This window comes from Trifolium pratense, linkage group LG5 (genome assembly GCF_020283565.1).
Source record: "Trifolium pratense cultivar HEN17-A07 linkage group LG5, ARS_RC_1.1, whole genome shotgun sequence".
Lineage (NCBI taxonomy): Eukaryota > Viridiplantae > Streptophyta > Magnoliopsida > Fabales > Fabaceae > Trifolium > Trifolium pratense.
The window spans coordinates 27,722,576-27,746,317 of record NC_060063.1 but is presented as its reverse complement, the minus strand read 5'-3'; the positions used below and the strand labels follow the sequence as shown (position 1 = coordinate 27,746,317).

The 23,742-nt window shown below is 39.8% G+C and overlaps 2 long non-coding RNA genes, 2 other non-coding genes and 2 pseudogenes across 5 annotated transcripts; 4 read left to right on the top strand and 2 right to left on the bottom strand.

Annotated features, from left to right (window-relative positions):
* Positions 1 to 546: 546 nt before the first annotated feature.
* LOC123887733 lies at positions 547 to 707 on the top strand. The gene has a single exon (XR_006801736.1). It is a non-coding gene; the product is annotated as a U1 spliceosomal RNA (small nuclear RNA).
* Positions 708 to 1,326: 619 nt separating this feature from the next.
* On the top strand, positions 1,327 to 4,132 carry LOC123885845. The gene is made up of 5 exons (XR_006801268.1): positions 1,327 to 2,157; positions 2,275 to 2,315; positions 3,039 to 3,142; positions 3,259 to 3,339; positions 3,800 to 4,132. It is a non-coding gene; the product is annotated as an uncharacterized LOC123885845 (long non-coding RNA).
* A 1,179-nt stretch (positions 4,133 to 5,311) lies between these two features.
* On the top strand, positions 5,312 to 19,076 carry LOC123886378 (annotated as a pseudogene).
* Positions 5,313 to 5,385, bottom strand: TRNAA-CGC. Its single transcript has one exon. It is a non-coding gene; the product is annotated as a tRNA-Ala (tRNA).
* A 610-nt stretch (positions 19,077 to 19,686) lies between the features above and the next one.
* On the top strand, positions 19,687 to 20,496 carry LOC123886377 (annotated as a pseudogene).
* A 476-nt stretch (positions 20,497 to 20,972) lies between these two features.
* On the bottom strand, positions 20,973 to 23,538 carry LOC123884807. 2 transcript variants are annotated; one of them, XR_006800928.1, is made up of 3 exons: positions 23,167 to 23,538; positions 21,442 to 23,081; positions 20,973 to 21,340 (listed from the first exon to the last, which is right to left on the bottom strand). It is a non-coding gene; the product is annotated as an uncharacterized LOC123884807 (long non-coding RNA). The 2 variants fall into 2 exon arrangements; XR_006800927.1 differs by having other exon boundaries at positions 21,479 to 23,081; positions 23,167 to 23,537.
* Between the last annotated feature and the right edge of the window lie 204 nt (positions 23,539 to 23,742).

Here is a 23,742-nt window from a genome sequence, read left to right as displayed (position 1 = left end):
AAAATGTGAGCACCTCGCGCGAAAGGTTGCTTTGCTTTACTAAAAAAATGAACCACTTGGAGTGCTTTACTCGTCCATCATCTTAACACCATAGCTTCAGTTTCCAACCAATTTCAATGTATAAGTACACAAACACTTAAACTGGGTACCACAAACATACTTGAATCTCTTATCCCTCATACCAACTACATGTTGGTTTTTGTGTATTCTGAATAGAGGCAATGACGGCAAATCTTTGTAGTCAAGTCTTGCTTGAGAGCTGGTGACTTCAGTGAACATAAAGAAAAGAAGGACTTCAAAATGTTTGAAAACAAAACATAAATAGATTAGATGATCAAAAACAGTATGCAGGAAGGAATAAACTTCTTTGTAGAATCCAATTTTATGTGAAGAGATTCATTGGACAATAGAGATAAATCATAAAATAATGTGTGACTTTTAGTTAACCAAGTTGATTATAATAGCTTATTAGTCCCACATCGGTGGAAACATGTATGTGAAAGTGTTTGGGGTATTATAAATAAAGAGGGAGTGGGAAGTTACAACATACTTACCTGGATGGGGTCTATGGATGATCAAGAAGGTCCATGGCCTAGGTTGGTGACTTCCATTGCACTTAGGAGGGGCGCTTGCCTAAGGTGTTCTCAAGTAGAACAGCCTACATCATAATTTGTTGCAGTGGGGGCCTGCGTTCGCGCGGCTCCTTTCAATTCTAGTTTAACTTTTTCAAATGATAAATGTTTTTTTTGTTTTCAAATGATAAATGTTTTTTTTGTTTTCAAATGATAAATGTTAATGCCTCTGTATAGGAATAGGATTTGTCCTTTGCAATTGTAAGAAGACTTACTTTTAGAGTTTTGACGAAGATTGATCTTATGGACAAGGGTACTGATGCAGTGGATGTAACCTCTCAATACAAAAATTGTGGGCTACATTGAAAAGTTTACCTCAGGAATTTTTTCCCTTGAATTGGTGTCTTTTGACAAAGTTCTTGACATGAGAAGAGTGAATTTGTAGATTCAAAGAAGTATAGCATGTATACTCCTAGGTTAAGGCATTTATGCGTGTCCGACCGACGATTAAACGACACCTGTCAGACCTCTTTGGCATACCTCGAACATTCCTATGACACTTCTCGAACACAACTAATTTTATTTAATTATAGCTCATATATATATATATATATATATATATATATATATATATATATATATATATATATATATATATATATATATATATATGCGTGTCTGTGTTAAACTCATACAGTATAATTATTAAGTATAGCACAGACACTGTTAATGTCCACTACAACATTTGTTGTCTTTAGCAACACTTTTTTATGCAACTTGTATAAACTGTTACCTAAAAGTGGCTTAGCTAACATGTTATGACTGTTGCCAATTCATTTTAGGCAGCACTAGATAATTGTTCCCTGTAATAGAAAAGGGAACATTTTCGGACTGATACTATGATATTTCTTTGGCAATAGTCAACAACTGTGCCTATAGATATTTGTGGGGACAGTTTTAAGGCGTTACATTATTTCTTACAAAAGGCAACATTTATTAACAATTGCTTTTAATATTCAACATTAAAAAAATATTTAACTTTATTATAAAATTATTTTTACCACACTTGTTCAAATTCAATTAAAAGACTAATCTACATCAACAAAAAAAAAAGACTAATCCCATCCAAACACAGGCGTAGAGAAACCCATCACACACAAAAACAAGTTTGAGAGTTAAACCCCCACAGTGTGGCTTCCTTCTCCTCCGTCTGCAATTTTCGAAAAAAAATCTCTTCAAACACCACAAAATTGAAAATCCACTTCAATCTGTAGCTTTATAAATTATCTCTCACCGCTCAATCCCTAGATTTTTAGGGTTTCTAATCTATTCTCTTACACCATTCAATCCCTATTTTCCTAGAGTTTCTGATCTATTCCTCTTTCTCGTATTTTTTTTATGACCAAAATCAATGGCTTCAATCTGGAGACCCTGTCTCAGTGGCGTCATAATTTCATAGATTAGCTAGCGGAGTTGGTTTCTACGATAAGGGTTTCATGATTGATCTGTATGCTTTAGCTTAAGCACGAACACTGAGAAGGAATTAGCAGAATGCAGATCTGGATTTGTTGAAGGATTTTTTCTAGTAAGTTATTTTGGGTTTGTTTGTTCTTATTTTCTTCTAGCTTGTTTTTTCTGGGTTTTTTGTTATTTTCTTATGTCAGGAAGAAGCACTCTAATTTATTAACTCATTATTATGCAGGTATTTTCCACAGTGTTGACCAACATCAACTTCTTATATCAGTGAGTCTCTTTATCGACTCCAACTTAGATTGGGTTTTCCCTAAATTGTGCCAAAAACCTAACATCCTCTTTCATCCTAAACTAAATTTCTCTGTTCTTGGCTCAGTTAGAAGCTTGATGTTAATTTGTCTGATTATTATTTGCATGTTTTTCATATTTTGTTAACCTTCAAACCTAACAAGATTTGGCCGTATTTGAATGGCACAATTTGTTGGTTTTTGGTGTGTATAGGTTTATGATAATTGTTTATACTTTCTAGATTTTGGTTTTGGGTTTGGGTTTGCTGGTTTTTTGTGAAATATAGTGATTACTAAATACTAATTACTAGTTAATACTTAGTATGTAGAGGATAGTGGTTTTATGAATGATCCAATTCACGTTGAGTGAAAACTCATGATTGGAGTACGAATGAACCAATTCACCTTGACTAAAAACTCATGAAAAATGATGATGCAATGATGTTGTGTATGCTATACATATTGGTAATGCACTGAGAGATATAAACCAATGACGGGGGGACTTGTTTTCATAAATGGAATTGAGATGTGAAGTTTTTGATATGTACAATATAGGTAGTTGTTGCATTCTTCACAATAATGAGGATAATATTGAATATGAAATTGATATTGAAATGTCAAATTACTTCTTATATCTCGTTGCTTTTTTCCTTCCAAAAGAAACCAATTGATAATCAATTGTATGAAATGTTAACATTTGGTGTAGGTGAATAATGCATCACAACTAAGTGAGAAGGAGGAATTAACTGAAACATGCCTTAAAACAAACTACTTTGGTGTTGGTGAATAATGCAGCTCAATTACTAACTGGTTAGGCATTTCCCGACAAATTAAGAAGGCTTTACAGCCTTTTTAGTATCTTTTTTGAGCATAATTTGAAGTGTAATTAAATTAGTAATAGTAAAACTATTTTTTGTGATTCATAGACTTGCTATTTGAGTGAGTTGCCTACAAAGGAAGAAGAATCAAAGATTACTCTAAATTGGACCCAACTTCTCATTTCACAGGTGATATAATTTCTTCTATTACATATATGAAACATGGGTAGATTTCTTGATATAGTTTGTTAATTAATTGATTTGGTTTTCTTGTTCTTTTATTATTTTTCATTATTTAGCAATGTAGACACCACTGTGTTTGGTTTTGCAGCCCTTTACCTTTTAGAGGATGTCTAGGTATATTGTTGTTTTTATTTAAGAGTTGTTGTAGTCTAGGAGCAGGTTTGTTGAGTATATAAAAGGAACCATCACTTATTCTCATATTCCTAATAAATAGTTCAAATAGGAAATTGAATTTTCAATGAAATGGCTAGATGTAATTTGGTACATTTACATTAGAGATAACAGTGATACTCTAATTTTGTAATGGCAATATGCATTCTAGTGTATAGAGGGTGTGTTGTTAGCAAAGTTATAGTGACATTGTAGTTCTGTTTTTGTTCAACTATTGATTAATTTGGTGTAGCAGGTTTTGCATTGGAGCAATACGATGAAAAGGGATTACGATCAAAGAAATGTTGGAATTGATAAAGATCATTGAAAAGTAACAGAAGGCATGTTATAGGTGCTTCTTCATATGATTTTGCAACCAATTCAAGATTGGAGGCGATGAAAGGAAATTTACTATTTACACCAAAAGTGTCCAATTTTAGTTTTATTATGGTTTTTAGAAAATATTGTCTTAATTTGTATAGTCACAGTACATGTTGCTCCCTTTTAGTACCAATAGAAAGGAGGTACTCTGTTATGCAATTATGTAATACTACAAACATTTGAATGAAGGAGTTCATATATTTGCTCACTTTTATTTGAAATATATACTTTGAATATTAAATTTGGTTAAAATCTTTTCGAAATTATTGTCGCTACATTAAAAAGCATTGCCAATACATAATGGAGACATTTGAAAATTGTTCCCTTTGCTTAATCTATAGGCAACAATTATAAACTGTAAATAATGGAGGCAACGCGTATTAACTGTTGCCTAAAGTTTTATGAATAACTGTACCCTATTCTCAATAACATAGGCGACAGTTTTATAAAGTGTGGCCAAAACGCGAAAAAACTGTAACCTTAGACAATAGGTAACGCTCGCTTATAAAACGGGTGAAAACTGTTCCCTGTACTTTTAGACAACAGTTTTCATGGTTTAGGCTACAATTTTGAAGTGTGGTCGAAAAACAAAAATGTTGTAGTGGTCGGCGTAAAGAACTATCACACAGCAAGATAGGCTCACAATGAGCCAAGAACACGGAAAATAGGCGCAGTAGGCGCGAGCTCAGGCACACACAGGGATAGGTGTGGTAGACGTAGGAACTATGCACGCACACACACATAAAGTTGAAGATGATTATAGAGAAGAAAGGAATTGTAGGGAAGAGTAATCACATTCACTTATTCAATAAAGATTACATCACAAGTATATATATATAGTACAATAACTTGGAAATGATTTATTGTCCACAACTGGTGAGAAAATCTATCAAGTATTTGAACATTAATTTCCAGCAGCTCTAAAAAGACTGCAGTTTGACAAACATCTATCAACGGACAATGTGCGGAAACTAATTACTGATGCTGATGGGCATCAACAACCACTCATCTTATTGCTCCTGAGCAAGGATATCGGCGTCTTATTGAATCTTGCTTAGTATCTATTAGGGGGCCTGCTGAAGCAGCTGTTGACGCCGTACATATTTATACAAAAACAAAAGAAAAAACATCAAAATCTGGAATACTTAAAGTAGTTGAAATCAAATTTTGAAAATAGATATGAAATTTATTCTTGCGTTCAGTTATTTACTTAATATACATCACTTTCTTACTTGTTTTCTTTTTCTTTGAAGATTACAACAACATATAAGCATCACAGTTGATGAAAAATGAAGCAATTACGTTATGTATTGTTGTTTTTGCATGGGAAATAACTAGCTTCATTGTTAGTTTGTACGTTGAGAAAAAATGAATGTATTTATCAGAAATGGAGGTGCGGGGAATCGAACCCCGTGCCTCTCGCATGCGAAGCGAGCGCTCTACCATATGAGCTACACCCCCATTGATGTTATGTTTATTTGTGTTATAATATTCATAATTATTAGTATAAGAAAAGAACTTGATTCTCGTTTCTCACACTCCATAAGTTTTAGAACCTTATTCTCATTATTCTCATTTAAGTTTAATCAAAATAATTTTATGATATTAAGTTTATTTAAAACTCATGTTTGACCCCTTGTGTACATAACAAGAATTAAAAAAGTTGGTTGTAGTATTAAAATTATTGACGATTAATATTACTTTTACAAATTTATCATTTAAAAGTGAATGTATTTAATATTTATATTAAAATATGTATTACAGATAATAGAAAAAGATATAACACAGTTGTTTTTTCAAAGGCCCACCTCCGTTCGTTCTTCTCACAATAATCCAATTAGTTCCCCATGTAAAATTACACTAGACTTCCATCTTTTGAAACTCGAACTTGAATGTTATTTGAGGCACAATAATTTTGATATGTCTATTATGGACGTGTAGAGATGGATAAACCTTTTGGATTTTATTAACCCGTGAAATATGACTATGTGCTATAGTTTGTTTAGCACCAATCGAGAATCTCGAAGGAATGTCGAGAATTTCTTGTTATTCACTTGTTCCAAGAATTGTCAATTTTTTGTTTTTTTGCTAGATTCATTGTTATTGAATCAACCAAATGTATTTATAAACTCAATAGGGTGTTATATTTAGAAATTGAGGTAGTACAAGGTAGCTTTTGCATTATTAGGGATGAAAATTTCACATTAAGTGTGTAGTTTAACAAATGTTGAATGGTTTTCATTAAGTGGATCACCGTGAACTAATGCTTAGATTTATAAAAATATTCTAACGACCATCAACAATACTCTTTAAAATATGTGAATAATAAATAACATGAGAATATTAAATTAAAATATGTGTATGGCATATCAGTTTTGCAGCTATTAATAATAAAATGGGAATGTCAAGTGAGTTTAGCTCGGTTGTCAGGACAACTTCGATGAAGAGCTGGTGAGAAAACTGTTTTCTATCAATGATGTTCTGGATGACGCGGAGACAAAGCAGTACAAAGACTAATCCATAAAGAATTGGCTTGATGATCTGAAACATTCGTTGATGTGATTTCTACTTACACGCAACAACAACGAAAGGGCACAATTCGACACTTTGTTTCAGGTTTTATAAAACGATTTGAATATAGGATTATATTATGACTAAAGTATTGCTACATAGACTAGAGTTTCTTGCAGGGACACAAGGATATATTAGGACTTCGAGAAGCAACTCGTGAGGATAATCATGTCACACCCTCAGAATTATTTAACGAAATACCATTTGCAACTTTGGTGGATGAGGATGAATCTGTCATATATATATGGTAGAGAGCTTGAGAAAGAGGAAATCATCGATTTTTTACTATCGGACAGTGACGGTGAAAAGCATGCACCTATAATCAGTATAGTGGGTCTGGGTGGGATGGGTAAGACAACCCTTGCCCAGCAAGTTTTCAATCACCACAGAATTAAGGAGCAATTTGAAATGAAAGCTTGGGTCTGTGTTACACAAGCTAATGATGTTGTTCGTCTCACACGATCAATTCTCGAGTCATTTCAATCTTCCGCAGCATATAGTGAAGACATGGAAATACTCCAACGTCAATTGCAACAGAGGCTAATGGGCAAGAAATATTTGCTTGTCCTAGATGATGTATGGAGTAGCACAAATGGGAATGGGAATATGCGGGAGCAATTACTACTTCCTTTTAACCGTGGATCTTCAAGAAGTAAGATCATCGTCACAACGCGTGACAAGGAAGTAAGATCATTGTTCTGGACTAGACTAATGCTAGTCCACCTAGACCCTCACAAAGTCCACATGGCTTGCCCAACCACCTCCATGTCAGCATGGCACAACCTCTCCACCAAGATAGGGTAAAATTACTACTCTACCCACTATCTAAGGGTAATATCTTGGCAGTCCCTCTTAATGGGCCTTGGCTAGTCCAGCCCACTAAGAGGACCTTTGGCCCAGAGCTGGGGGCTATAAATACTCTCCCTCATGGGAGAGCAAGGTAGACACTATTCATTATTGCAATTACTCTCTCTCTCTAACTTCTCTTTAGTATCTCTTTTGCTCTCTACCCTTACTGACTTAGGCATCGGAGCACCTGCAGGTACAACCCCCCCTCCGTGGATCATCTGCTCGGACCTGCTGCCTACCACCTGCTCAACGGACTTCCAGCTGGCCTTCTACCTGTTCTGATCAACAGTTAAGATCAGTGGCGCCGACTGTGGGGAACTGAGTTCTCCCCTTCTTTATTTCGAACAAGAAAACTAAAGAACAAAACCAATCAATCACTTCTTCGTCATGGCCAGTTCATCTCATTTCAACAATGACGTTGAGGACGCTGCTCCTCCACCTTCTCCCCGCCTGTCTCCTGCTCCCATCACTGACCTCCAGGCCCTCCCCGAGTCAGACCCTAGAGACGGGCAGGAAACTTCCTGGACTTCTGAGGATGGCGACTTGGTCGTCTTGACTGAGAAGCAGGCAGGGAAGCGTCCCCAATCCGAGCAGGGCAAATCAGCAGAGACCGACTTGTCCGCTGCTTCAGTTACCAATGCTGAACTAGCAACACTCATAGCTGCCCTGAAACAAACCACCGAAGCTCTCCAAGGCCAGAATCGCCGAATGGACGAGCAGAATCTGAGACTCGATCGCTTGGAAAGGAATCAGCGATTCTCAAGGAACAACTCTCCCCCGAGGAGAACTCCTACTTCTCAATCCCCTCCTCGTCAAGAAACTGTCAGACAACGACGACCTGCCCTCGAGAGGATTGAGCAACCTGGCAAGAAAAGAGACCATGTCTCCCCTCCCCGCGAGGGTATATCTTCTCCAAATGTGAAAAAAGGAAAAATTGTGGACCGAACACCTCCTCGTCATCATTCTCCCCAGGGACTCAGCTTGATGACCAAACAAGGGCAGCTAGTAAGCCGCAGCCATCACACTGACCAATTCTCCAGGAGCCCTACTCCTAATCGTGAGGGCTCACCTCCCCTAAACTCACAAGAGAGCGACGAGGAGGATCCCCGCTGCCCTTTATCTCACGACATCCTTCAAGCACCCGTTCCAAAGGGATTTGAGCGACCACCTGCTCTCCCAGCTTATGATGGACTTACTGACCCAGATGAACACATCGCATCAGTCAATGCTACCCTGAACTTCTTAAGGGTCAGCGGAGCAATTAGATGCAGAATCTTCCCAACTACACTAAGTTCACTAAAGCAGGAATTAAATTTCCAAGACAACAACCCTCAAAGCCTGGCCAAGACAAGAGCAAATACTGCAAGTACCACAAAGGCTACGGCCATCTGACTGACGACTGCATCCAGTTGAAAGACGCCATTGAAATTTTGATTAGAAATGGGCAAATCAAACAATACGTCAAGAGGGGCAATGCTCCCCGGGCAGAAGCTGCTGAGACCAGCAACACCGAAGAAGCTGCACCAGAAAAATCCGGGCACAAGCCAGTTGCCCTTGCCGTCTCCAGACCTGAAGACTTCTTTGTCCCTGACTACTTGGACGACACCTATGTTGCTCCCACACTGAACAAATGGGACGCACTTGCCCAAGCTATGGTTATCTCTTGTGGAGGTTTTGACAAACAGACTGTGGGATCCATCAAGAGAAAATTTGAAGAATTGATAGATGGCTCCTCCAACCTGAGTGCAACTTTGGATAAACCAAGAGGGCAATCAAAACCCTTAGCCTTCTATATGGAAGAGCTGCCCGGTGGAACTGCAAACTCCCAGATACCCCTGCTCATCAGAGTGGACATGGCAAATATGGACGTCCGCAGGGTACTGGTCGACCAAGGAAGCTCCTGTGATATCATGTATTCCCAACTTTTCAAGACTCTGCAATTAGATGAGACCTACCTCACCCCTTACTTTGGATCTGATCTCTCCGGATTTAATGGAGCAACAACTAAGCCATGGGGATATGTAGACCTGCTAGTCACCGTTGGCTCTGAAGAAACTTCGAAAACCATCAAAGTGAAGTAGACTGCCCTTCTCTCTACCAGTGCATCCTGGGCCGGACAGCTATTGCTGACTTAATGGCTGTCCCTTCAACTGCCCACCTCAAGATGAAGTATTATACTCATAAAGGCCAAGTTGCGACACTGCATGGAGACATTGAAGCTGCAAGGAGAGTCTTCAATGCCTCCTCCAAAGGAAATGAATATATCGGGCAGCTCCCCGAGTCCAAGAAGTCCAAGGCAACAACTTCCCTGCCCTTGCCAGAAATCAGCTCCATCGACCTCGACAGCCGCTTTTCCAAACAGGAAAACAAGGATGAGAAGAAGCTCCGCAAAGAGAAGAAGGAAGACGACGAGGCAAGCCAAGAGCACCGTCGTCCAGTTCCAGACGGGGAGTTCGAGCTGATGCCCTTCGGAGAAGACCCGAGCAGGGCAGTGAAGATTGGGACTAGGCTCCCCGAACTTGCTAGGAAGCAACTTGAAGCCTGCTTGAAGGAAAATGCTGATCTGTTCGCCTGGCACGCTTCCGAGATGCCCGGCTTGGACCCCAACATAGCATGTCACCAGCTGACTATTGATCCTACTGCACTTCCCATTGTACAACGTAGGCGTAGGCAGTCTCCTGAGAAATCGGAGGCTGCAGAAAAATGTGTAAAAGACCTCTTAGAGGCAAATTTCATTTCGGAGGCCAGGTATACAACCTGGCTGTCCAACGTTGTACTCGTCAAAAAATCTAATGGAAAGTGGAGGATGTGTTGTGACTATACCGATCTTAACAGGGCTTGCCCTAAAGACTCTTATCCCTTACCTTGCATTGATAGACTTGTTGATAATTCTTCTGGCTTTAAATTATTGTCTTTTATGGATGCTTATTCAGGTTATAACCAAATTCCAATGGCAGTGGCAGATAGAGAAAAAATAGCTTTCATGACTGAGTCGGGCAACTATTACTACAACGTAATGCCCTTCGGTCTCAAAAATGCAGGAGCCACATACCAGCGAATGATGAACAAAGTCTTCCAAGGACAAATAGGAGACATGCTCGAGGTATACATGGACGACATGATCGTAAAATCCCCCGAGGAACTCGACCATGTCGTGCACCTTCGAAAAGTGTTCGAGCAGGCCAGGAAATACAACATGAGATTTAATCCAGAGAAGTGCACCTTCGGGGTCCGAGCAGGGAAATTCCTGGGGTTTTACCTAACCGAGCGAGGAATTGAAGCCAACCCTGACAAGTGCAGAGCTTTTGCCGAGCTCCCCACTCCGAGCGATAAGAAGTCCATACAAACTCTTAATGGAATGCTGACATCGCTTTCCAGATTTGTATCCAAATCAGCACAACATGCACTTCCCTTTTTCAAATTACTAAAGAAAGAAGCAGTCTTCGAATGGACAGAGGAGTGCGAGCAAGCTCTCCAACATTTGAAAAAGGCCTTATCAGAGCCACCTGTCCTCTCACGACCAAATGACGAGGAGGTATTATACCTGTACCTTTCCGTCGCCTCAGAGGCTGTAAGTGCAGCTCTTATTCGTGAGACAAACGAAGGGCAGAAACCAGTATACTTTACGAGCAAAGCCTTGCAGGGTCCTGAACTAAGATACCAACAAATTGAAAAAATAGCCCTTGCACTAGTTTATGCTGCGAGGAGACTAAGACATTATTTCTTGGCTCATACAATTGTGGTCCGAACAGACCAACCAATCAAATCTTTGCTTGGCCGACCAGATATGGCGGGCAGGATGCTCAAATGGTCCCTCGAACTCTCAGAATTCGACATTCGTTACGAAAGCAGAAAAGCTCTAAAAGCCCAAGTCCTAGCTGACTTCGTCGCAGAGATGACGAGCTCCTCCCCTACAGTGGACGGAGCAGATAAATGGACAATCTTTGTGGACGGAGCATCAAGCGCCACAGGAGCAGGTGCAGGCATCATTCTTGAAAATGAGAATGGCTTACTAATCGAGGTGTCCCTAGCACTATCCTTCCCAACTTCAAACAACCAAGCAGAATATGAAGCATTCCTCGCTGGACTACGTTTGGCCGAGGACGTACAAGCCAAGGAGATAAAAATCTACACAGATTCGCAACTGGTCGCCTCACAGGTACTAGGAGAGTACCAGACCAAGAATGATAACCTCTCTGAATATCTAGTGTTAGTAAAGGAAAAGATCACCAAGTTCAACTCTGTTGAAATATTACATGTTCCCCGCGAGCATAACAAAAGGGCAGATATCCTGTCCAAGCTGGCAAGCACAAAAAGGAAGGGCGGAAACAAATCTGTCATCCAAGAGATACTCCCTCGTCCAAGCATAGAAAAACCAAGCAAGGTTGTGGACATAAACGTCATTGGCGACAAAGACTGTTGGATGACTCCAATATACAACTTCCTCGAGCACGGAACTCTCCCTGACGACCAGAAACAAGCAGCTGTAGTCAGACGAAGAGCCTGCACCTATGTCATCCTTGATGGAAAATTATACAGGAGAGGATTTTCCATTCCTCTCCTAAAATGCGTGGACGAGGACACATCAGATTACATCCTGCGCGAAGTCCACGAGGGCATTAACGCCCAGCACCTAGGAGGAAGGTCACTTGCCAGGAAAGCTCTACGAGCAGGGTACTATTGGCCTACTATGCAACAGGACGCCAAAGACCACGTAAAAAAATGTGACAAATGCCAAAGGCATGGGGATATGCACTTAGCTCCCCCTCGAGAACTAAAATCTTTGTCTTCCCCCTGGCCCTTCGCCTGGTGGGGCATGGACTTACTTGGTCCTTTTACCAAAGGACTTTATCAAAATCGCTACCTAATAGTAGCAGTGGACTACTTCACAAAGTGGGTGGAAGCCGAACCCCTCTCCGACATCACATCACTCAGAATCCTGCGCTTCTTCAAAAGAAATGTGCTAGCTAGATTCGGAATACCACAGGTGGTAGTCACAGACAACGGAACACAGTTTACAGACAAAGATTTTCAAGCATTCCTTGTTGCCCTGGGCACCAAGCAGCACTTCACATCGGTCGAGCACCCCCAAACCAACGGGCAAGCTGAAGCAGCCAACAGAGTAATCCTGAGAGGGTTACGAAGAAGACTCGACCAAAACAAAAAGAAATGAGTCGAAGAGCTTGACAATGTACTCTGGGCCTATCGAACAACCCCACACTCCACAACCGGAGAGACCCCCTTCCGAATGGTATATGGAACAGAGGCAGTTATCCCCGTAGAGATTGGGGAACCATCTCGTCGGACTGAGCAACCTCTAGACGAGGAGCAAAATGACGAAGCACTTCGAGAGGAGCTTGACCTCGTCGAAGAAATTCGAACGGGAGCTTCCTTAAAAGAGGCCACCCTGAAGCAGAAAATAGCTGCCCGTCATGACACCAAAGTCATCAAAAGAGAATTCGAGGTGGGCAGCCTCGTCCTAAGACGCAATGCAGACTCCCAGGATGGCAAACTTGCACCCAATTGGGAAGGACCATACCGCGTCATTGACAAAACAGAAAATGGTGCATACTATCTCGAGGACCTTCGAGGAAAGAAACTTCCTCGACCTTGGAATGCCCAGAAATTGAAACAATATTACAGCTAAGTTATTGCCACACCAAAAAAGGCTGCTCGCACTTCAGAACACAACGAATCGAGCACCTTAAACAACGGAGGGCACCATGGCACACGTGCTCATCTAAAACCATAGCAGGGGAACTAATTCACCATAAGGGAAATGGAACTCCTGCTAGACGAGGATAACTCTCGAAACGAGCCCATCGTCCCCGTGCCACGACCTAGCACCCAGCTCGCGATGGGAGGTTCAGGTTGCGAAGAAAGGTACACTAGCGTGCTCGTATTCGCGTAACTTAGAAACAACTCTAAGTGCTTATACAGTTCCCTAAACTGTTTAAGTCAAAACAGAGGAGACTACCCTCAATAAAACATGCTCAGTATCAAGCAGGGGAAACCTCCCCGGCAAAATAACAACGAGCGCAGCATTCATACATGCAAAAATATGATAAGTATACAAAACAGGCATAAAAATAAACAGGCAAAACTTAGCACACCAACTTGCTCGAATGAGCATACCAGCATGCCCAGACGAGCACCTCAATAACGGGGAGAGAAACTCTCCGTCACGAAGTTTAAACAGCAAATTTCGTTAAGTTTAAAATGGGGACAAGCTCCCCGGCTCAGATTTTGAGCAAAAAATTAGCATAAAATTTCGCTAAGTTAAAAGTAGGGACCAGACCTCCCCGGTTGAAATTTTAAAACAACGAAATTTCGCAAAATTTTCTAAGTTATTAGACGGGGAGGCTCCCCGGTTGAAATTTTAAAACAACGAAATTTCGCAAAATTTTCTAAGTTATTAGATGGGGAGGCTCCCCGGTTGAAATTTTAAACAACGAAATTTCCTCAAAATTTTCTAAGTTATTAGACGGGGAAGCTCCCCGGTTGAAATTTTAAACAACGAAATTTCCTCAAAATTTTCTAAGTTATTAGACGGGGAAGCTCCCCGGTTGAAATTTTAAACAACGAAATTTCCTCAAAATTTTCTAAGTTATTAGACGGGGAAGCTCCCCGGTTGAAATTTTAAACAACGAAATTTTCTCAAAATTTTCTAAGTTATTAGACGGGGAAGCTCCCCGGTTGAAATTTTAAAAACAACGAAATTTCGTAAAATTTTCTAAGTTAAAAGACGAGGAAACATACATGCGAGCAGGTATAGACGAGCAGTTATAAACAAGCATAGATAAATAAACGGGCACCTGCCCGGAATTGTCATAAAAATAAAAGACGGGGACAAAAGCCCACTTGTTCCAATATTACAAACCATGGCTCAAAGGCCCCAAAATTCAAAAAGACAAAACAAATTACAAATAGAAAAACCAGGGACATCTACTCCTCGCACCTATCTTCCTGCTCGTCTTCATGATCCTCCTCGTGCACCACTTCAGCATCAACCTCCTCGTCATCAGAGACGTCTAGGCCAGCAGGGATAACAATCTGGCCATCTTTGACTTCCCCGTTCACATGCATTCCCCGGGTCACCAATTCCACATCAGGATTAAGGCACTTAATCTGCTGCACGGCATTCTCAAAGGCGTACTCAGTGCCCTCTACAAAGTCATGGGACAACTGAGCAATCACCTTGACCAAGTCTGCTCGGGTAGTCAAGCCCTCGGCAGCCTTGTGCTCGTTCTCGCCCGGCGCCATAGCAGCAATAAGCCTTTCAATCTCAGCCCGAGCAGCATCCAACTCCTCTCTCCTTTTACGGTGCTCCTCCACCTGGTCACCCCAGCGTTTCTGCTTCTCCTTGAGGTCATCCGCATCAATCTTGAGCTGGTTGATCCGACTTTTGGCCCGCTCGTGCCTGGCCTGGGCATTGTTCAGCTGCTCGAGTAAAGATTCCCGCTCGTCACCAAGGACAAGGGAGCTCGAGATCATTCGCACCACAGCAGCCATGTCACGAGCATGCTGCTGCTTACGGACCTCTGGCTCCTGGTCAAGAATTGCTGACCGCTCGGCATCAAAGACTTCAGGAGGATATTTTTCAAAAATTTTTTTCCACCGTATAGCACCGGGGAACTGGAAACTTGCTGCATCCTCCCATGCCCGTCTCCTCAACCGGGGGATCTTCTTCTCTCATCCTCTTCACTGGAGGAGGCCGGGCAGCTGAGGTAGGAGTGCCCGAACCACCGATCGAGCTCCCAACAATCTGCAAGGAAGGGGACCCCGGCCTCACTTGCACGGAAGGGCTCCCAACAATCTTCTTCTTTCCTCGGCCAGATCTGCTCGCCTTCTCATCCTGCTTGGCCTTCAACATTCGCTCAGCAATGGTTTCCATTCCGTCTGCAAACAAACGACGAGCAAGTTAATAAGGGACGAGGAATACATACAACAATAACAGAAATTTTTCTAAGTCAAAAAGAAAGGAAACAATACCCAAACACAATTTAACCTCCCCGGCATTTTTGCACTTAAGGAGGGTCCTAGTATTAATATAGCGAGGAGAGGCCTTCGGCTCCCCGTGTTCGTCCCTTATTATAACTCCCTTACGAGTCGTCCAGACCCCTGGAGTAAAACCGGCCACAAAGGCCTTCAAACTCTCGAAGGCAGCCCTGTCCTCGGGAGACAAATCTGCGTCCCCGGTTGTATACTCCTTAGGCTCCTTCTGGAAGTGGATGTACGACCAGCTCAACGGGAACTTAGGAACTGCTCGAAGTCTGACTTGCCTGCTGGCATCCTTACGAGCAATACCTTGCTCGTCTATATCTTCCTCAAGTTCCAGTAAACTCTCCCGGGCAGAAGGAGACTCTGGCCGGACGATATAATACCTCTCCTTAAAATCCTTAATGGAGTCCACGAACATCTTAAAAAGTTTGACATCATCGTGATGCTTCAACGAAACCCAGTTTTGACGAGGTGCCCGTCCTACTTCCTTCGTCGGCTTGCGTTGAATTTTGAAGATCCTAAAAAAGAGGGGAAGGCTGGGACGAACACCTTTATACACGCAGAGATGCTCGAACGCCATTATAAACGACCAGGAGTTAGGGTGCAGCTGTGACGGAGCCACTTGCAAGGCTTTGAGAACACTTGCAGCAAAAGGGCTGAACGACAGTCTAAGCCCCATCTCTTTAAAGACGAACTCGTACATAGCAAAATCATGCCCGTCAAAAGACGAGCACACCCGTTCATCCTTCCCGGGTAGACGGGTCGACCAGTGTTTGGGCTCGTTTGCTCTCCTCTGCTCGACAGTGGTATGCAATTTAGAATCCTCGGGAGTAAGCGCCGAAGCTATTCCCCGGGGCTCAGGAGCAACCCAATCCAGTGCAGGATCAGTTATACAGTCGACCAGCGTATATTTCTCCGCACCCTGCACTTCCACAACCTCCTCGGATTCTGACATTTTAAAACCTGAAATGCAGTAAAAACAAAGTGAATTCGATGATCAAATCCACCCTTTCACCGCAATTCAAGTGAAAGGGCGCAAGATAGGACGAGGACGCTGTCCCCGACCAAAGCCCTTTTCAAATGGCAATCAAAATCAAACCGAGGAGGGTAAGGCAGGCAAAACGGGGAGGTAAGCTCCCCGGCACTAAAGTTTAAACAGCAAATTTCGTGCAAAATTCTCTAAGTCAAAGACGGGGAGGTAAGCTCCCCGGCATGAAATTTAAACAACAAATTTTCAGCAAAATTCTCTAAGTTAAAAAGGGGAGGAAAGCTCCCCGGCATGTAAACTATCTAAAGTTTGAAACGGGGAGATAGGCTCCCCGTCACTTAATAAACTATCCAAAGTTTGAAACGAGGAGATAGGCTCCCCGTCACTAGTTGTCTAACCTAGAGTTTCAAAAGGGAGGAAAGCTCCCCGACACTAAATTCATACGGTGCCCGGCACATTCATCCTAATGTTCATAAATTCATAACATTCTTCATATAAAAACGCCCAAAACTGGGCAGGAACAACAAAAAATGGATCTAAGTAACAAAATTTGGAAGAATTACCTTGAATATGAAGAAAATCTGAAGAACGATCTGACAAGCAAGTTGAAACTTCAGAGAGAATATCCAGAATCACAATTGAAGAGAGAGAGTGAAAAGTGAAAATGAAATTCACTCTCCTCTATTATATAGATCAAGCCAGGAAAGTGAAGAGACGCTTTGATCCAATGGTCCTTACACTCCCTCGTAAAAATCAAAGCAGTAAATGCGCCATTTCACATTCCCAACAAACAGTCCTCCTCGTTACTAACCTCCTCGTCATAGTAACGAGCAATAAAGCCGCCTCGTTGCTAGCCTCTTCGTCATAGCAACGAGCGATAAAACTTCCTCGCTGCTATCTCTTCGCCAGAGCAACGAGCAACATATCAACAAGTAACAATTCTTTCTTGAAAATCATCTCCTCGTCATCGTTGCGAGCAACAATACTTCTCGTTGTTATCTCTTCGCTATAACAACGAGCAACTATTCCATCTTGTGCAATATCTCCTCGCAGGAGATACGAACAACACATACTTCCTCGTAACCATAATTACGAGTAAGATATTAAACATCCTCGAAAAATCGATTCGAGCAAAACATTGCAGATGCTTGCTACGAGCAAGGCTTTGACGAGCAACTTCCTCGTCCACTTTTGTTCAAGAGAGGTTGCAGGGAGATTTCCTTCTGCACTTGGGCACACATCTAAAGTCATCACTCCTATGCCTAGGAGCAACGACTTGGGGGGCTCCTGTTCTGGACTAGACTAATGCTAGTCCACCTAGACCCTCACAAAGTCCACATGGCTTGCCCAACCACCTCCATGTCAACATGGCACAACCTCTCCACCAAGATAGGGTAAAATTACTACTCTACCCACTATCTAAGGGTAATATCTTGGCAGTCCCTCTTAATGGGCCTTGGCTAGTCCAGCCCACTAAGAGGACCTTTGGCCCAGAGCTGGGGGCTATAAATACTCTCCCTCATGGGAGAGCAAGGTAGACACTATTCATTATTGCAATTACTCTCTCTCTCTAACTTCTCTCTAGTATCTCTTTTGCTCTCTACCCTTACTGACTTAGGCATCGGAGCACCTGCAGGTACAACCCCCCCTCCGTGGATCATCTGCTCGGACCTGCTGCCTACCACCTGCTCAACGGACTTCCAGCTGGCCTTCTACCTGTTCTGATCAACAGTTAAGATCAATCATCAATCATGGGATCCACGCGGCTACATCATTTAGATCAATTCAAGGAGAGTGACTCTTGGAGTTTACTTGTGAAACATGCTTTTCAACGCAGGAATGTGTTCGAATATCCAAATCTTCAATTGATAGGCAAGAAAATAATAGAAAAGTGTGGGTACCTTTAGCTCTGAAAACGTTGAGGAATCTCTTGCAAAGAAAATTCTCTGAACGTGAATGGGTTAAGATATTGGAGAGTGATTTGTGGCATTCACCCGAGGGTGACATCAACATTACAACCATACTGAGATTGAGTTACTTTAACCTCCCTTCCAATCTGAAGCGTTGTTTTGCTTATTGTTCTATATTATCCGAGGACTGTAAGTTTGACAGAGGTGAATTAATCAAGCTTTGGATGGCAGAAGGTTTACTTAAGTGTTGGGGAAGATACGAAAGCGAAGAAGATTTGGGTAATGAATTCTTCAATCGTCTAGTGTCAATGTCGTTTTTCCAACAATCCATAATTATGCCATTATGGACTGATACATACTACTTCACCTTGCATGATCTTATCCATGATTTAGAGAAATCAGTGTCAGGAGAATCCCGCTTACGAATAGAGGGTGATAACGTGCAAGATATCCCTGAAAGGACACGTCACATTTGGTGTTGCATTGATTTGAAAGATGGTGATAGAAAACTAGAGCATATTCAGAAAATTAAGGGACTACGCAGTTTGATGGAAGAAGCACATGGATATGGTGACCAACGCTCTAAGATAAGCACCAGCGTTCAGCACAAATTGTTTTCAAGACATATTAGAGGTATATATATAATATATGTGATTAAAATCATTCACGACTCTCGGCGAAAAAAAATCATTCACAACTTTTTGTCTCAACTTTCATTATGTATGTCCACAAATCCTAGCTCAACCGACAGGAATGCTGAAATTGCTAGGTCGGATGTCATGATCAGGGTTCAAATGGTTTTATCTGCAGATTATAACAAATGGGATTTATAAAAGCATTGAAAATCTCGAGCAAAAGTTAATTCGGAGAAGGAGTGGATTTCCTTAGCTACTTTTTATGGCCCTAGCTTTGAAGCAATTTTAGCTCCAACACCAAGCCTTATTACTCAAGAAAGACCAGCACAGTTTAGAAGAATAAATGTTGTAGACAGTAGACTACTACAATCTTTGTTTTTCACAAGGGATCCGTGGAAAATCATATTTGAATGAAATAAAGATCACAAAGGGTGGAGAATGATAACAGTTCTTACTGGAACAATTAGGGAATTGAGATGGAAAATGAATTAATAAGTATGCATTGTAGTAATTGAATTTCTCAAACTGCCCTTTATTTTCATTTAATTATTTCCTTATATTTAATACTAGAGTAGACTTTTCTCTCTTAGGACGAATTAATGGTCATCTAACTAAAAATTAGAATTCCAAATCATCTGACCATCAACAATAAGGACACCAAACTTGGTAGAAATTAGAGATGTAATTTACATGAATAGTAGTCATCTACTATTCCTTCTGTTAGATAAAAATGTGCATAGTACATATATATTGATGCAGATGATTTTATCAACTAATATGTGTAATAATAAAATCATTGTAGCTGGTTAATCATGGAATAAGTACTTCGTTGGTGGAATATATGAAGAGAGACACTAAAACATTGTTTGAACTACCAAAGGAAGAAAAGAAGAAGCTATGGCAGAAAGAAGGAGAGATGGAGGGATTTGGTCAGGCCTTCATTTTATCTGAGGAACAAAAGCTAGAATGGGCAGAATTGGAAAAACTTGCCATCAAAATCATTGAACTTATGGCAAATGCTCTTGCAATAAATCCTAAGGAAATGACAGAGTTGTTTAACATAGGAACTCAAATCATAAGGGTAAATTATTATCCTCCATGCCCCGAACCAGAACGAGTCATTGGTTTAAAATCTCATTCAGATGTCGGTGGCCTAACCATCCTACTTCAAATCAGTGACATAGAAGCCCTTCAAATAAGAAAGGATGGACAATGGATTCCTGTTAAACCTCTGCCTAATGCTTTTCATCGTCAATATCGGAGACATGTTAGAGGTATATATGTGATTAAGATCATTTCACAACTTTTGAATATTTGCATTGACAATCATGGTTTAATTTGCAGATTGTTACAAATGGAATTTACCCAAGCATGGTACATCGAGCAACCGTTAATCCAGAGAAGGAGAGGATTTCACTAGCTACTTTTTATGGCCCTAACATGCAAGCAATATTAGCTCCGGCACCAAGTCTTGTAACTCAAGAAAGACCAACACAATTTAGAAAAATTAGTGTTGTAGACCATTTCAATGGGTACTTTTCACAAGAGCTCCATGGAAAGTCATATCTAAATCAAATGAAGATCACATAGGGTGGAGAATGATAACAGCTCTTACTAGCTAGAACTATTAATGGGGAATTGAGATATAGAATGTGAACAATTAATGGTACATGCATGATAATAGTAAATGATTCTGTTTGTGTTAACAGTAGTATTTTATAGACACTACAACAAATATTGGCATTTAATAGCGTTCTTTTTAGTTTTTAATAGCATTTAAAAGCGCTATAACTGCTAGCGCTATTATAGGTCCGGTGCCTATAATAGCGCTTTAAAAACGCTATCAATTATCAATATTTAATAGCGGTTTCGCGAAAAACCGCTGTCGTAAGTTGTTTTTCGCTGTCTGGGAGAGCTATGGGAACAGGTTTTAATAGCGTTTTATTTTAAAAGCGCTATTATAGGTCTTATATTTAATAGCGCCCGCATTGAATAAGCGCTTTTAAAAGTTTCTTTTTTGTAAAAAAAATAATAATTATCCAGTTTTTTTTTTTATCATAAGCAAACACCACATAAGACATTTAAACGGTGTATCATTTTATTGATCATAAACAAAATATAAACAACTCAAATCTAATTACAATTTACTAGAATACAAGTATACAACATATATCTTCAAATCCAAATACAATTTACATGCATTTAAACTAATCAATATAAGAATTACAAAGCATATAAGTGCATTCCTTAGCATTGATAAGCAATGAGATGGAAAAATCACAAAACTAACTAAAGATAAAAAAGACACCATTGATAAGCCAAAATCACATCCTTGATCTTTCAATTGAAGAGTAGAAGCATCAATGAAAGACACCATTGATAACCTTGCATGCATAATGTTAGCAGCTTTTGTCTTGCCAACAACCACCATTGTTGGCATATACTCATTTGTTTTCATATGTCTGCATATATAATCAAATATTAAGATAATGAAATAATCACCGGCGCCTACAACTTCTTAAAAATATTAAGAGAATGAAGTAAATAACCCACATGCCTATACCTATTAGACTAAGAGCTATTTTTGAATGACAAAATACCTCTCATTGACAACAAACTTTTTCCAATTAGTTATTCGACATGCATTGATATTTCTAAGATGAAGTAAATAAATAAAAATTTGAAAGGGTGCAGAAGTACATACATTGATATTTCTATTTCAGAAATGCATTAAAACATAGAAATGATCATTAAAATTATGGTTCATCAAGCAATGTGTAAGAAATAAGACAAAAAAATTTCTGAAGCTAGAGCTTAGTGATTGTGAACTTCAAATATTTAGTGTAAACCAGTAAAACAAATGACGATTGTTACAACCCTTGAGTATGCTCAACCTATAATATTTAGTGTTTAGTTGTTCCAAATGTTGTTTCTTTAATCATACCAGCCTTGAATAGATCATAAACTAATGCTACTTATAAGTTATAGTCAAATTGTAAAAACAAACAGCATGAGAATCATTGCATAAAGCAGACAACTCGACAAGGCAACAAATGTTCTAAATTGCTTCCCCTAGAATTTGTATGTGAATTCAAAAAAAAAAAAAACAGAGATCCAAAGAAAAGAAATGTTTTGGTAAGTGGTAAATAATCCATAAAAAGAAATCAAGATTGAGATGATACCTTTCCCAACTTGGTAAGTGATAAACCTAAGTGTTCAAACCTTAATGGCTGGAACTTCATAAACACGGACCAGTCATCGTCTCCTCCACCACAACAGTTTTACCTTCCTTCCTTCCCCTTAGTTTACTTGTTATCAAGGATACACACACACACACACAACCAAAATAGAATGTCAATCATATTCTCAAACTAATCTTCAAACTTTTGCGAGTATATCACAAGAAAATTCAAATTTAAGAATTCTCGATCACTAAACCACTGATTTCATGATTGTTAATACCTGAGTTCATGACACACTAGTCCAAGCACAAATTTTGTGCAAAATCTCCATAGGCACTCATGTACCCGGTCTGAGTTTTTATACTAACAAAAGCAAATTATTTTCCTCTTTTAGCAATCAAACAATTAATAGATTGTTGGATACATCATGCATCAAGCCTTAGTACATGTTAACTTTGTTAACTATCAAGCCAGATTCAAGTACAAAAATACCAAGATCAAATCAATATACCAATCATGAATTTATAACTCAATATAGAAATCAGATTTAATGTTCTTACTCATAGCATTATCACATATTGGTGAATTTTAATGCACTAACAAGAGATACCCGTCATGACAAAATTTTGGTGATGTTGCTTCAAAATGCTCAATACTTTTTTGTTTAATCAACAAAAGAAAATCATTCTTCTGTCACCTAAGTCTGCAGCCAAGAAGGTAAATTTTTCCAAAACCACAATTACACAGTAGAAAAAACAACACCAAAAGTAGTGTAAATAAGTCATTTGATTTCAAATATTTGCACATAACAATTGGTAGGCTATATGCAGCAATAATAATATATCATAATAACAGACTAGGGATTGAATCATGAAACTATTACAAGATTAACTAATACCAAACCTAATAAAACCAATTATACTTCTAAAAAAAGAAATTAAGAAATCGTAAAAAAAAATTCCCCTTTACATCTTCATTGCCACCTTGTGAATTGAGATCCTTCCATAAACCCTCTTCCTTCCTACAAACCCATTAGGAAAAGAAAAGAAAAAAAAACCAATAAGTTGAATCTTAAAAATTAAATTACAGAGTAAAATTGAAACTACCTTGAGCTCCTGTAAAGCAACCAGAATTTCCCAAAAGCCTTTCCAGGTATGCCTTTCTTCGAACCTAAAATACACACAAAAAGACGTAGAAGGGAGTGAGGGATTCAGAGTTGTTGAAAGCAAAATTTTAGGGTTCTTGCTGGGTTGGGAGAGAAATCACGAGATTTAGGGTTCATGGATGTGCTGGGTCGAAAAAAAGGAACTAGGGTTTGGTGGAGATGGAGGTGTGAACGAAACTACAATGATTTATGGTCGACGGTGAAGTTCTGGGTGAAACGAAGCTTGATAAGGATAAAGATGGAGGTTTGAACTTTGATGAGATGGAGAGAAGAAACAGAGGAAAGTAATGGAATTACGAATTAGGACTGATCTATTTTCTCTTTTAATCACGGTCTTTCTTTATTTTTTTATTTATTAATTAATCAGCAACTTTGAGGTCAAGGGTTCGAACCTCAGCAACTTAGAAATTTATTTTATTAATTTTTCCTACTTTAGCGCTTATGTCAAAAGCGCTATTATACAGTATATGTTTTAATAGCGCTCTTCGTAGAAGCGTTATTATAGTTATCCACGTTC